Source organism: Bufo bufo, chromosome 10 (genome assembly GCF_905171765.1).
Source record: "Bufo bufo chromosome 10, aBufBuf1.1, whole genome shotgun sequence".
Lineage (NCBI taxonomy): Eukaryota > Metazoa > Chordata > Amphibia > Anura > Bufonidae > Bufo > Bufo bufo.
This window is the reverse complement of record NC_053398.1, coordinates 71,616,067-71,631,047: the sequence shown is the minus strand read 5'-3', so window position 1 is coordinate 71,631,047 and position 14,981 is coordinate 71,616,067.

Sequence of the window (14,981 nt, the reverse complement as noted above, 5' to 3'; positions counted from 1 at the left end):
TATTTTTTTAATTATGCCAACTTCCCACCAAAGGACACGACTGTAGGCGCCACCCTGCAAGACATGCGTCAGCGGCCTGAGCATAGATAGGCCACCATACCCAGTCCCCCAAGCCCACGCAGGAGTAAAGGGGTGGCCCACTCATGCGCACCACCCCTGACTCACCTGGCGGCCATGACAGCCACAAACCCCGCAGTATCGCAAAGTAGCCAAGCACCTGCGGACCTGAATAAACAAGGACAGACGTGTGAGTGAGCGAACCCCGGCTGAGTGACCCCTCACCCACGCAACTGCTCCCTAGCTAACAACCAGCTTGTCGCAGCTGCGCCCCGAAACCGACCCACTAACTCCCAACGTACCGTATGGGCTATGGGCGGCCAGACTACGTGAACGCGGCGTAGTGGCAATCCTAACGGAGACGCTGCTGACAAACCAGTGGGCTGTTACTAATTATGTCGCTCTGCATCTGTACATGTAATTCCCCCTTTTCACCTTAACCACCCCTTTTATTTTATTAATTTTTTTCATTTTAACGACTGACGCCTGCCCCAGTGTGCCTAGAACTAGTGCTGAGCAAGGAGCCCAGTTCCTAGACTGCAGTACCAGAATGGCCTGTAGGTGTCGCCCTCTCTTAAGACAAGAACCTGCTGGAGCGCCGAAGGCCAGTAAACCGCCCTGTGAAGCCGGTGAGCGGAGTAAACGCTGCGCGCGATGGCATGAGTCCGGGAGTGCAACTCGCCACACAGGAGCCACAGGTGAGGGGGTGACCGAGGAGGCTGTAGCACTGTTCACCTGGGGGACGCTGCATGTGTGAGCGGGGTGCCTGAACAGGAGCGGAAAGTGCGGGGCAGACACAGGTGCGGCTGGGGACAGACGGCAACGCTCGGCAGCATCACATAACATAAATAAACGAGACGGGTGGGCAGCCACCCGGCCTACCTATTCTCCGCAGCGATGAGCCCGATGCACCCGACCACGCAAACTAACAAAGAGACACGCGACTTCTCTGGAACGGATAGCCAATCCACGAGCCGATTCAAAAGCGTTCGAACCGACAAGTGGGGGCAGGAGAGCCAGGCTTAAATAGTGAAAGCCCCGCCTCCCCTCACACAAATACGGCACTCTTAATTGCCTACCACTTTAAACAATAGTGCTCAGAAACATGAGATAACATACCTTTTATGTATTTTTGGAGTTGGCACAATGAGAATGCACCTGTTGTCCAATCAAAGTTCTGTGCTAGTACTCAATGTACTTAGCACCTCTGCAACTGCCCTACCTGCTCCAGGAATCCAAATATAGGTTCTAACCCAGTATTTTAATGTAGCTTTAAACAATAGTGCTCAGAAACTAGGCTTCGTCCATGCTGACTTCTGTGGTTGCAATCCAAACCCTTCCCAACATTTCTTAGCCATTGAAATGACAGCTCTGTTTAACTGCAAATCACAATGGCTGCCTCCAGAAAATCAATATGGCAGCCTCCATGAAAATTTCAATAGACGGAACACTGAGTGTGTCATAATGTCCATATGAACTTAGAGAGTACCCCTCTTTACCCCCTGTTTCAACATGGGGGAAGGTAGCAGTCACCGAAGAAGCAATGTCATTTCTGGCTTTTGCTTTTTGGCCACAGCAATGAAGGTGCAGATCAGTTTAGCATCTGCAACTCAACACCTATCAAGAGATAACATACCTTTTATGTATTTTTGGAGCTGGCACAATGAGAATGCACCTGTTGTCCAATCAACGATCTGTGCTAGTACTCAATGTACTTAGCACCTCTGCAACTGCCCTACCTGCTCCAGGAATCCAAAAGTAGGTTCAAAAGGTAGCCTCCATGAAAATTTCAATAGACGGAACACTGAGCGTGTCATAATGAAACCCTTCAGCATCCATGGATGATGACACCACAAAGGGTCCTTGCTGTTTTAATCTCTAGCAGCAGCCATGATTCTTCATTCTTCAATTAGATGTGGATCCATGCACATCAACAGGTATGGTGCCAATCCACAGGTAAGGGCGCGTTTTTGTTTATGTGAAACAAAGGTGTCAGTTTATGGAAAGATTTGTTTGACGGAAAAATTGCATTTCTGTGCAGATTGGAAAACAATCCAGCGACTAATAGCAGGCCCAAAACACAAAAACCTTCTTATGTATTTCTGACGGTATGGCCATATGAACTTCGAGAGTACCCCTCCTTGCCCAATATTGCAACATGGGGGAAGGAAGCAGTCACCGACGGAGCAATGCCATTTCTGGCTTTTGCTTTTTGGCCACTGCAATGAAGGAGAAGATCAGTTTAGCGTCTGCAACTCAACACCTATCATGAGATAACATACCTTTTATGTATTTTTGGAGTTGGCACAATGAGAATGCACCTGTTGTCCAATCAACGATCTGTGCTATTACTCAATGTACTTAGCACCTCTGCAACTGCCCTACCTGCTCCAGGAATCCAAAAGTAGGTTCTAACCCAGAATTTTAATGCAGCTTTAAACACTAGTGCTCAGAAACTAGGCTTCGTCCATTCTGACTTCTGTGGTTGCAATCCAAACCCTACCTAACATTTCTTATCCATTAAAATGACAGCTCTGTTTAACTGCAAATCACAATGGCTGCCTCCAGAAAATCAATATGGCAGCCTCCATGAAAATTTCAATAGACGGAACACTGAGCATGTCATAATGGAACCCTACAGCATCCATGGATGATGACACCACAAAGTGCCCTTGCTGTTTTAATCCCTGGCAGCAGCCATGATTCTTCATTCTTCAATCAGGTGTGGATCCATGCACATCAACAGATATGGTGACAATCCACAGGTAAGGGCGCGTTTTTGTTTATGAGAAACAAAGGTGTCATTTTATGGAAAGATTTGTTTTACGGAAAAATTGCATTTCTGTGCAGATTGGATTATTGTCCAGGATCTATTAGCAGGCCCAGAATACAAAAACCTTCTTATCTGTTTCTGACGGTATGGCCATATGTACTTCGAGAGTACCCCTCTTTGCCCCCTGCTGCAACATGCAGGAAGGAAGCAGTTACCGACGGAGCAATGTCTTTCCTGGCTTTTGCTTTTTGGCCACTTCAATGAAGGTGCAGATCAGTTTAGCATCTGCAACTCAACACCTATCATGAGATAACATACCTTTTATCTATTTTTGGAGTTGGCACAATGAGAATTCACCTGTTGTCCAATCAAAGTTCTGTGCTAGTACTCAATGTACTTAGCACCTCTGCAACTGCCCTACCTGCTCCAGGAATCTAAAAATAGGTTCTAACCCAGTATTATAATGTAGCTTTAAACAATAGTGCTCAGAAACTAGGCTTCGTCCATTCTGACTTCTGTGGTTGCAATCCAAACCCTTCCCAACATTTCTTATCCATTGAAATGACAGCTCTGTTTAACTGCAAATCACAATGGCTGCCTCCAGAAAATCAATATGGCAGCCTCCATGAAAATTTCAATAGACGGAACACTGAGCGTGTCATAATGGAACCCTTCAGCATCCATGGATAATGACACCACAAAGGGCCCTTGCTGTTTTAATCCCTGGCAGGCATCCGCCGAAACATGCGTCGGGGTTACGTGGCTCTCCTGAGGTGTATATCTCTATATTTATGGGTATGTAGATATGCTATATTGTTGTGGACTTTGAGGGATGTGTTCATTGGCTCTAGGTGCTCAGCTATACCCACTTGGGTTATCCACAGGTGGATGTTCACTGTGCACCTGAGGCAGTTTTGCATGTATTTGGAGGTTTAAGCTGTCACCACAGCTACAATTGTGGTATTTGACTATTGATATGGTGACTTCTTATGCACTTGCACTTTTACTTTGTATGTATTTGGAGGTTTAAGCTGTCACCACAGCTACAATTGTGGTATTTGACCATTGATATAGTGAATTCTTATGCACTTGCACTTTAACCTTCTGCTGGCTGTCATATGGTCCCATAATTTGGAACCATTAGACATCCATATGCCGCGGTGTAATCTGCAACCACTTTTTGATATGGTGTTTTGCTACTCAGCATTTGCACTTTAGCATTTTTATATCTGTGGTTACAGTTATACATACAGAAATCAGTGAGGTACTGTACTCCTTTTTTCTACCGCCTTTTGCACATTGCATACTCCAAACCCCCCCCATGTCTCATTTGTGTTAACATGCCTCCTCAGATGTAGCCATTTTTTATCTGTTGTCTCATGTCTCGTTTATGTGTCATTTATTCAATAAAGGATTTATTTTTGATGATATACCCGTTTAATGTCAGTTTATTCTCTTTGGTTGGTGTATTCATGTACACTGAGTGGGTTGTTACTTACTCTTTCCGGGTTTATTTAACATAGTATATTTAATTACTGTTTATGTGTATGTCTATGTTCTGTGTAACCTATTTGTAATATACCCAGTATTTTAATGTAGCTTGTGCTCGGATCGACTCATGATGAGAGGATCCCCTACCTAAGCCTATACTCCCCCCCCCCCCTACCTAGAAGCAGCAGAGTTATGCCGGAATTGCTTATCGAAGGGTAGCCTAAAGGGGGCCACACCAATGATGAGTCCTGAGAAGAAGGGAGGGCTTCTGGGTGGGTCGAAAGCATTCGAACCGACAAGTGGGGGCAGGAGAGCCAGGCTTATATAGTGAAAGTCCCGCCTCCCCTCACACAAATATGGCACTCTTAATTGCCTACCACTTGTGCTCGGATCGGCTCATGATGAGAGGATCCCCTACCTAAGCCTATACTCCCCCCCTACCTAGAAGCAGCAGAGTTATGCCGGAACTACTTATCGAAGGGTAGCCTAAAGGGGCCAAAAGAACCATGCATAGGAGTTTGAAAAGACTTTAATAACAGAAACTACAAAACCAAAACTCGGAAAGCCAGTGACATTTCGTATTAAGGATCCGGGATATAACGCATGTAACACGCGGAACTCCAAGGGCCCAACCGTTTGAGGACATGTACTGGCACCTTATGCATGGACGCCGCAGCTGCCGCGCCAATGCGGAAGGAATGTCCTGTGATCGAGAGAGGATTGACCCCTGAACCTGTCAACAAAACCCGAATGTACCTAAGAAAAGGCTGCGGTGGTTAGCCGGGCATTGCCTAGTTGGAGTACAGGAGAACATGCCGGCTTGGACTCAATACTACGCAGCCAAGCATTATCAGATATTAGCAGTATCTGACCTCCACCGATTCCCCCGGCCGTGACGTCTTGGACGAGGCCAAGGTGAGGACATACATGGACCCGCGCCGGGTGAGCCGACCCTTGCGCAAGCACCCAGCCGGCGTATTGGTGCCCCTGAGCTTGCCTGGCCTGAGGAATCCATGGAAGGCCAGGTACAAGGCTGTTTCTACCAGAGCGCTTACCTGCGGGCCAAACGGTTTACCCTGCAGTTTGTCTGTCACGGACCTGAACAAAGTACCGGTAAATGGCTGACGCACATGTCGTTTCACAACAGACATCTTGCGCAAACCATTCAACGCCGCTCTGATAGGTTGGGCGGAGAAGAGTGACGGTAGGTCCGGATGTAGCATGTACCAATGGTGCTGACTACCTGCCAGGTATCGTTTAACAGTGCTATAGGACAGGTTTAATTGAGAGTGGCAAAAACCAGACGAAGCCCAATAGGTGAGTGATAGGCCCCAGGCCAGCGGCCGGGTAGGTGTTCTCATATTTCTGAAACAGGCGCCAAGCTGTCTTGTAAGCGCTCAGAGTATACTGGCCAAGAAATTGCCCACCAGTCTCTCAGCTACGGTGAGATGAGAGACTAGTCAAAGCGCAGCTGGGACTGGTGAGGAATTGGCATTGGCAACCGATCTGCCCCATGACAAACCTGAAAGAAAAGTGGAATTTTAATTTTTTTTATTTTATTTTTTTCGGAAAAGCCATGCGTGAGAGACTCTAATGGCGGAGTCATATGTGTAAACCTAAACGGAGAAGCCATGCGTGAGAGACTCTAATGGCGGAGTCATATGTGTAAACCTAAAGCGGAGAAGCCATGCGTAAGAGACTAATGGCGGAGCCATGCGTGAGAAAATACTACTGGCGGAGTTATATGTGTAAAACTAAAACGGAGAAGCCATGCGTGAGAGACTCTAATGGCGGAGTCATATGTGTAAAACTAAAACAGAGAAGCCATGCGTGAGAGACTCTAATGGCGGAGTCATATGTGTACACCATTCACAAGAAAGGTAGTAGGGAGGAATCGGGCAACTATAGGCCAGTAAGCCTGACATCAATAGTGGGGAAATTAATGGAAACCATACTTAAGGAGAGGATTGTGGAACATCTAAAATCCCATGGATTGAAAGATGAAAAACAGCATGGGTTTACTTCAGGGAGATCATGTCAAACTAATCTTATTGATTTTTTTGATTGGGTGACTAAAATAATATATGAAGGAGGTGCAGTAGACATCGCTTATCTAGACTTTAGTAAGGCTTTTGATACTGTCCCACATAGAAGGCTTATCAATAAAGTGCAGTCTTTGGGCTTGGACTCCCATATTGTTGAATGGATTGGACAGTGCCTGAGGGACAGGCAACAGAGGGTTGTAGTCAATGGAGTATATTCAGACCAAGGTCTTGTTGCCGGTGAGGTACCTCAGGGATCTGTTCTGGGACCCATATTGTTTAATATCTTTATCAGCGAAATTGCAGAAGGCCTCGATGGTAAGGTGTGTCTTTTTGCTGAAGACAAAAAGATTCGTAACAGGGTTGATGTTCCTGGAGGGATACACCAAATGGCAAAGGACTTAGAAAAACTAGAGGAATGGTCAAAAATGTGGCAACTAAAATTTAATGTTGATAAGTGCAAGATAATGCACCTGGGATGTAAAAACCCAAGAGCAGAATATAAAATCAGTGATACAGTCCTAACCTCAGTATCTGAGGAAAGGGATTTAGGGGTCATTATTTCAGAAGACTTAAAGGTAGGCAGACAATGTCATAGAGCAGCAGGAAATGCTAGCAGAATGCTTGGGTGTATAGGGAGAGGAATTACCAGTAGAAAGAGGGAGGTGCTCATGCCACTCTACAGAGCACTAGGGAGACCTCATTTGGAGTATTGTGCTCAGTACTGGAGACCATATCTCCAGAAGGATATTGATACTTTGGAGAGAGTTCAGAGAAGAGCTACTAAACTGGTACATGGATTGCAGGATAAAACTTACCAGGAAAGATTAAAGGACCTTAACATGTATAGCTTGGAAGAAAGACGAGACAGAGGGGATATGATAGAAACTTTTAAATACATAAAGGGAATCAACAAGGTAAAAGAGGAGAGAATATTTAAAAGAAGAAAAACTGCTACAAGAGGACATAGTTTTAAATTAGAGGGGCAAAGGTTTAAAAGTAATATCAGGAAGTAATACTTTACTGAGAAAGTAGTGGATGCATGGAATGGCCTTACTGCAGAAGTGGTAGCTGCAAATACAGTGGAGGAGTTTAAGCATGCATGGGATAGGCATAAGGCCATCCTTCATATAAGATAGGGCCAGGGGCTATCCATAGTATTTAGTATATTGGGCAGACTAGATGGGCCAAATGGTTCTTATCTGCCGACACATTCTATGTTTCTATGTTTCTAAAACGGAGAAGCCATGCGTGAGAGCCTCTAATGGCGGAGTCCTATGTGTAAACATAAAACGGAGAAGCCATGCGTGAGACTCTAATGGCGGAGTCATATGTGTAAACCTAAAGCGGAGAAGCCATGCGTGAGAGACTCTAATGGTGGGTCATGTGTAAACCTAAAAAGGAGACGCCATGCGTGAGAGACTCAAATTGCGGATTATAATTATAATTTGTGCTCGGATCGGCTCTTGCTGAGAGTGTACCCTACCTAAGCCTATACTCCACCCCCCCAACCTAGAAGCAGCAGAGTTATGCCGGAACTGCTTATCGAAGGGTAGCCTAAAGGGGGCTACCCCAATGATGAGACCTGAAAGAAGGGAGGGCTCCTGGGTGGGTTGAAATAGTTCGAACCGACAAGTGGGGGGAGGAGGGCCAGGTTTAAATAGTGAACGCCCCGCCTCCCCTCACACAAATGCGGCACTCTTAATTGCCTACCACTTGTGCTCGGATCGGCTCATGCTGAGAGGGTACCCTACCTAAGCCTATACTCCACCCCCCCAACCTAGAAGCAGCAGAGTTATGCCGGAACTGCTTATCGAAGGGTAGCCTAAAGGGGCCAAAAGAACCATGCATAGGAGTTTGAAAACTTGATAACAGAAACTACAGACCAAAACTCGAAAGCCAATGATATTTCGTATAAGGACCCGGGATATTACGCATGGAACACGCGGAACTGCGACGACCCAACCGTTTGATGACATGTACTGGCACCTTATGCATGGACGCCGCCGCTGCCGCGCCCATGCGGAAGGAATGTCCTGTGATCCAGCGAGGACCGACCCCTGAACCTGTCAACTAACCTGAATTTACGTAAGAAAGGCCGCGGTGGTTAGCCGGGCATTGCCTAGTTCGAGTACGGGAGAACATGCCGCTTGGACTAAATACTACGCAGCCAAGCCTCCAAGGCCTGCACCGGACACCATCTGCTGTCCGTGGGAAAGTATCTGACCGCCACTGATTGCCCCGGCCGTGACGTCTTGGACGAGGCCAAGGTGAGGACATAGATGGACCCGCGCCGGATGAGCTGACCTTTCCGCAAGCACCAGCCAGCGTATTGGTGCCCATGAGCTCGCCTGACCTGAGGAATCCATGGAAAGCCAGGTACAAGGCTGTTTCTACCAGAGCGCTAACCTGCGGCCCGAACGGTTTACCCTGCAGTTTGCCTGTCACGGCCTGAACAAGCTACCGGTAAATGGCTGACGCCCATGTCGTTTCACAACAGACATCTTGCGCAAACCCTTCAACGCCGCTTTGATCGGGTGGGCGGAGAAGAGTGACGGTAGGTCCGGATGTAGCCTGTACCAATGGTGCTGAATACCTGCCATGTATAGTTAACAATGCTATAGGACAGGTTTAATTGAGAGTGGCAAAAACCCCGACAAAGCCCAATAGGTGAGTGATAGGCCCCCGGCCAGCGGCCGGGTAGGTGTTCTCATATCTCTGAAACAGGCGCCAAGCTGTCTTGTAAGCCCTCAGAGTATTACTGGCCAAGGAATTGGCCATCAGTCTCTTAGCTATGGTGAGATGAGAGACTAGTCCCGGCGCAGCTGGGCCTGGTGAGGATTTTTTTTTTTTTTTACCTCCATGCGTGAGAGACTCTAATGGCGGAGTCCTGTGTGTAAACCTAAAGCGGAGAAGCCATGCGCGAGAGACTAATGGCGGAGTCATATGTGTAAAACTAAAACGGAGAAGCCATGCGTGAGAGACTCAGATGGCGGAGTCATATGTGTAACCTAAAACGGGGAAGCCATGCGTGAGACTCTAATGGCGGAGTCATATGTGCCAACCTAAAACGGAGAAGCCAGGCGTGAGAGACTACTGGCGGAGTCGCATGTGTAAAACTCACACTGAGAAGCCATGCGTGAGAGACTCTAATGGCGGAGTCATATGTGTAACCTAAAACGGGGAAGCCATGCGTGAGAGACTCTAATGGCGGAGTCATATGTGTAAACCTAAAACGGAGAAGCCATGCGTGAGAGACTCTAATGGCGGAGTCATATGTGTAACCTAAAACGGGGAAGCGATGCGTGAGAGACTCTAATGGCGGAGTCATATGTGTAAACCTAAAACGGAGAAGCCATGCGTGAGAGACTCAGATGGCGGAGTCATATGTGTAACCTAAAACGGGGAAGCCATGCGTGAGACTCTAATGGCGGATCCGTATGTGTAAAACTAACACGGAGAAGCCATGCGTGAGACTCCGATGGCGGAGTCATATGTGTAAACCTAAAACGGAGAAGCCATGCGTGAGAGACTCTAATGGCGGAGCCATGCGTGAGAGACTCAAAAATGTGTGTATATATATATATATATATATATATATATTATTTTTTTTATTTTTTATTTTTTTCACTATCAACCACTTAAGCAGCTCCCGTATGGGCACAGCTCTGAGTACGAGCATGAAGAGCATGGTATAGCGCAGATCACCTGCACGGACTAACTAACATCCTGTGCCTAAATAACCCCCTTGGAACCTTATGTACGGCCGGCAGCAGGAAGCCAGCCACCGCCTATGATCTGCTCCCTCTGACCGAGCCTAGTACTCCTTCCCCTGATCCCTGCCTACCTAACGGCACGGCGGCCCGTGCCAGACTTTATTGAAGATGAGGAGCCTTACCCCCCAGCCGCGTGGGGAGCTCACGCTGCTCCCTGGCAGAATGCACCAGTGCGGGGGAGCCCCCCTCCTCAGCTAGGGCCGACCCACCGCCGGCTGGACACTCGTACCGCGTGGGGAGCAGCGCCACTCCCTGGCAATGTGCACCGGATCAGAGGGAGCCCTTCCTTTACCGTGGGCCCCGGCCCCCGCTGGTTTGAACCGTGTGCCGCGTGAGGAGCCGCACAGCTCCCTGGCATTGTGCGCTGGTGCGGGAGTGCCCCCCCTCACCTAGGGGCTGGTTATTGTGACTGGAACCCACTGGGAGACTGAAGCCTAACTGGACCTACCTGTGACCGTGAAGGCTGACCTCCCAGGCCGTGGCTGACCCACGTGCGTAGTCGTGACGCAACTACCCGTAGATGACCACCCAGTGCCTGTAGTTAACGGGAGTGCGACCGAGTCTGTGGATGTGACCGACTAGCCCCTGTAGTCGTGAGGGGACCCTACATCGAGAGTAGCAGTAACGGACCATCGCCTGTAGACGTGGTAGTATTACCTCATGAGTCTGTTTACATGAGACTAATGCCTGCAGTCGTGGCCGGTCTTAATAATGAGTCTGTAATCCTAACGGATTTGTGCCTGCAGTCGTGGCAGGGCTTTAGAGCGGGTCTGTAGTCGTGACAGACTGATGCCTGCAGTCGTGGCAGGACTTTATAACGAGTCTGTAGTCGTGACAGACTGATGCCTGCAGTCGTGGCAGGGCTTTATAACGGGTCTGTAGTCGTGACAGACTGATGCCTGCAGTCGTGGCAGGACTTTATAACGAGTCTGTAGTCGTGACAGACTGATGCCTGCAGTCGTGGCAGGGCTTTATAACGGGTCTGTAGTCGTGACAGACTGTTGCCTGCAGTCGTGGCAGGGCTTTAGAGCGGGTCTGTAGTTGTGACAGACTGATGCCTGCAGTCGTGGCAGGGCTTTATAAGGAGTCTGTAGTCGTGACAGACCTGGCAAAGCAACATTTCTATCTATACCATTAATTTTATTTTTATTTTTTATTTATTTATTTATTTATTTATTTTCCCCACCAAAGGCCACGACTGTAGGCGCCACCCTGTAAGAGATGCGCCAGAGGCCTGGACATAATAGTCCACCATCCCCCGTCCCCCAAGCCTATGCAGGAGAAAAGAGGGGGTTGGCACCCGCATGCACCACCCCTGACTCCCCTGGCGGCCATGACAGCCACGAACCCCACAGTCTCGTAAGTTAGCCCACCACCTGTGGACCTGAATAACCAAGGACAGACGTGTGAGTGAGCGCACGCCGGCTGGGCGACCCTTCACTCATGCCACCGCTCACTAGCTAACCACCGGATTATTGTGACTGCGCCCGAACCAACCCCCTGACTGACCGTATGGGCTTACGGGCGGCCCGGCTGCGTGCGCAAAGTGACGTGGCCAGCCCCCCTCCTTGAAGCCCTCTTTATTTTTGATCCTTGAACATATTCCAAATTTATTTAAATTTTTTTTTTTTTTTTTTTTACTCCTGCCTTAGTACCTAGCCACTGTGCCTGAGCAAAGGAGCCCTGCACCTGGACTGCAGTACCAGTATGGGCCTGTAGGTGTCGCCCTCTATCAAGCCAGGACCTGCTGGAGCGCAGCAAGCCAGTGATTCCCTTCTAGGTTAGAATTAACCATTGAAATCCTAACTTGTTATACAGTGCACATGTCTGAGTATCTGCTTATCTTGTCTTGCCTGAGTTTGGCGCAGTAAAGAAGACGAGTTTATTCTGCAGCGGATTCCTAGACATGACTGAAAGTCACATAAGCATGTCCACCTTCACTGCCTCGCTAATTGTAATTACCAGGAGAACGTGCATCAGGAGCGGCTGCGAGGGATTTGCGCTCCGCCATGTGGAACATTGCATCCCGTGCCCACCGCTATCGACTATTTGTACAGGGAAAGCCGCGGCGTATTAATCGCCTATAGGTTTCGGCTTCCGCCCCCTGATCCTGCAGCTGGACCTCCGCTTACTGATTGCAGCTAATGAATGGATCCCTGTGTGAGCGGACGGCGTTTTCCTCTACGGCGGAACGAATGTTTATGTTCTGATACGGGAGTGAGTGATATCTAACGCTGCGTCGTGGAGCCGACGGCCGGCGTGACCGATGCTCAGGGTATGCGAGCGGACGTCGGGACCCGTCGCTGCTGAGCCACAGGTGAGGGGTGCCCGCCTGGGGGATGCTGCATGTAGGAGCGGGGGTGCTTAGCGCAGGGCCTGGAGAGGATCGGGGTGCCTGTCTCGGGGTGCCGGAAGCGATCGGGAGTGCGGGCAGTCTCCAGCGCAGCTGGGGACCGGCGGCACGCTCGGCAGCCCCACATGTTATACATAGCAAGACGGGTGTGCAAGCCACCTTGCCTACCTAATCACCGTAGCGACGAGCCCGACGCAGCCGATCCCCCGATCCTCCAGTGACGCATGCCCTTCTCTGGCACCAACCCACAAGCCGATTCGAAATAGTTCGAACCGACAAGTGGGGGGAGGAGGGCCAGGTTTAAATAGTGAACGCCCCGCCTCCCCTCACACAAATGCGGCACTCTTAATTGCCAACCACTTATTTATTTTTATTTATTTTTTCTTCTAAACTATAAACCACTTAAGCAGCTCCAGTATGGGCACAGCTCTGAGTACGAGCATGAAGAGCATGGTATAAAGCAGATCACCTGCATGGACTAACTAACCCTGTGCCTAAATAACCCCCTTGGAACCTTATGATCTGCTCCCCCTGACTGAGCCTAGTACTCCTTCCACTGATCCCTGCCTAACTAACGGCACGGCGGCCCGTGCCAGACTTTATTGAAGATGAGGAGCGGGGACACGGTGTTCCCTGCACCTTTACACACCGCCGCGTGGGGAGCTCATGCTGCTCCCTGGCAGAGTGCACCAGTGCGGGGGAGCCCACCCTCAGCCAGGGGCCGACCCACCGCCGGCTGGACACTCGCACCGCATGGGGAGCAGTGCCGCTCCCTGGCAATGTGCACCAGGGCAGGGGGAGCCCTTCCTTTACCGTGGGCCCCGGCCCCCGCCGGTTTGAATCGTGTGCCGCGTGGAGCGCCGCACAGCTCCCTGGCAGAGTGCACCATTGCGGGGGTGCCCCCCGCCGGCTGGGCACCCATACCGCGTGGGGAGCTCCCTGGCATTGTGCGCCGGTGCGGGAGTGCCCCCCCTCACCTAGGGGCTGGTTGTTGTGACTGGAACCCGCTGGGAGACTGAGGCCTGACCGGACCTACCTGTGACCGTGAAGGCTCACCTCCCAGGCCGTGGCTGACCCGCGTGCGTGACGCAACTTCCCGTAGATGCCCACCAAGTGCCTGTGGTCAAAACAGGAGTGCAACCGAGTCTGTGGACGTGACCGACTAGCCCCTGTAGTCGTGAGGGGACCCTACATCGAGAGTAGCGGTAACGGACCATCGCCTGTAGACGTGGTAGTATTACCTCACGAGTCTGTTGAGGTGAGACTAATGCCTGCAGTCGTGGCAAGGCTTTATAACGAGTCTTTAGTCGTGACAGACTAATGCCTGCAGTCATGGCAGGGCTTTATAATAAGTCTTTAGTCGTGACAGACTAATGCCTGCAGTCGTGGCAGAGCTTTATAACGAGTCTGTAGTCGTGACAGACTAATGCCTGCAGTCGTGGAAGGGCTTTATAACGAGTCTGTAGCCGTGACAGACTAATGCCTGCAGTCGTGGCAGGGCTTTATAACGAGTCTGTAGTCGTGACAGACTAATGCCTGCAGTCGTGGCAGGGCTTTATAACGAGTCTGTAGTCGTGACAAACTAATGCCTGCAGTCGTGGCAGGGCTTTATAACCAGTCTGTAGTCGTGACAGACCTGGAAAAAATATATATATATTTTTTTATATATATATTTTTTATTATGCCAACTTCCCACCAAAGGCCACGACTGTAGGCGCCACCCTGCAAGACATGCGTCAGCGGCCTGAGCATAGATAGGCCACCATACCCAGTCCCCCAAGCCCACGCAGGAGTAAAGGGGTGGCCCACGCATGCGCACCACCCCTGACTCACCTGGCGGCCATGACAGCCACAAACCCCACAGTATCGCAAAGTAGCCAAGCACCTGCGAACCTGAATAAACAAGGACAGACGTGTGAGTGAGCAAACCCCGGCTGAGTGACCCCTCACCCACGCAACTGCTCCCTAGCTAACAACCAGCTTGTCGCGGCTGCGCCCCGAAACCGACCCACTAACTCCCAACGTACCGTATGGGCTATGGGCGGCCAGGCTACGTGCACGCGGCGTAGTGGCAATCCTAACGGAGACGCTGCTGACAAACCAGTGGGCTGTTACTAATTATGTCGCTCTGCATCTGTACATGTAATTCCCGCTTTTCACCTTAGGGTCAGGTTCCGGACTGGGCCACCCCTTGCGGGGACAGGACCCCGTGTTAGGAGGTTAGGGCATAACAGGCCAAGTAGGGCAATAACAGGGTTAGATTTTTCCCTGTGGCCGTCAGCCATCAAGACCTAACCCATTGACGGTCATAACCAGGTTCAAAGATTTCTTCTTTTGAACAGTGGACTACACGGTCCGGGCATCCTTTACCGGTAAGACCTACCCTGTTATTTTTGCCTATTGGCATATTAATAGACCTTGGGCATACCGCCAGGGTCTCAAAATAGTGCATATGTTTTTTGGTCACTTCCACTTTTGCACCAATCCAT